Here is a 1308-nt window from a genome sequence, read left to right on the forward strand (position 1 = left end):
CGTGAAAATATTTTTGATTTTTACAAACATATAGTATGTTTTTATAATTTTACACAAAATTAGTCGAAAAACACTCGTTTTCGCGTTGTTTAACGCACCCGATAAGTTTTTTGCGCCAAAAACCGAACCCGAATTAAATTTGGACCGGGCTTTTCGTATTTGGGCTTGAGGAATCAGAAACTTGGGCCAAAATGGGCCCAAGGTGGGCCCATATAATCCCGATCGCAATTTAGCAGCCCCCCCCCTTTTAGTTCTTTCATATTTAAACTAGATCCAAGATATTTTAACATCATTTCCTTGAAAATTCTGGAAAATACTTCTTCTCCAGCCAAAAACAGCAAGAAAACCTAAGGTAAGAGCTTAAATAAGTAGCTTTTAAACTTGTTTAATACCATAAAAACATGTCTTGGTTACTAAAAATCATTCCTAACCGTGTAAAAATCCTAAAAATGGTCCATAAATATGTTTTGATCATACACATGGTAAGGAACCTGTTTTGATAGTTTTTTTTGGCCATAAACACGGATTAAATGGTTGAAACGACGTTTTTACGGTTTAAAAGTTCGTTTTTGTGCACTAGCCGAAACCCTAAGTTAAGGGTTGTTATGTTGATAAAATATTTCTTGGTTTGTGATATAGGAATTGTACCTAGCCTTATTAGAAGCACAAGAACCTGAAAATTGATTAAAAGGTCGGAAACGAGCCAAACCCGCTAAGGTAATGCCGAAACACTCGCTTACGGGCTATTTAGGTTAAGCTTGTGACGTGCATATTTTTAGGACTTGAAATTTTGCAGGGACATCAGGGACCATGTCAATGAATCTCTGTTAAAATTTGGTAATTTTTTGACCATCCGAGAATATTTGGCGAATTTATTACCAAATTGGGACGTTTATTTGGGAAAAATAGCTAAAATACTTCAAAAATTATGAAACTTTTCTGGGAACTCATATTTGATGTATTTTGATCACATATGAGTTTTGGAATCATTTGGAGAAGTTTAATGGTGTTTTTTTTATTTGCGTTCGTGTGAATTTTTACAGCCGAATTTGGGCCGAAAAGAATATCGCACGAGCTTTTTACATTCTGGAATTGATACAAGTTGTTTTGGGACATGAATTGAGCATTCAGGAATTTTTGTGGAATTTTTGGAAATTGTTTGGGGTAAACGGACGATTTTCAGGCGAAATATAGCTGATAAAATGAAATTTTATAAATTAATAAATCAGTAAATAAATTCCAGATATATTTTTATAAAAATCTACATATTTTAATTGATAAATGGTTAAATTTTCAAAATTTAATGAT

This window comes from Bidens hawaiensis, unplaced genomic scaffold, assembly GCF_021521415.1.
Source record: "Bidens hawaiensis isolate Kalapana, Puna unplaced genomic scaffold, B.hawaiensis_p1.1 tig00043993_1, whole genome shotgun sequence".
Lineage (NCBI taxonomy): Eukaryota > Viridiplantae > Streptophyta > Magnoliopsida > Asterales > Asteraceae > Bidens > Bidens hawaiensis.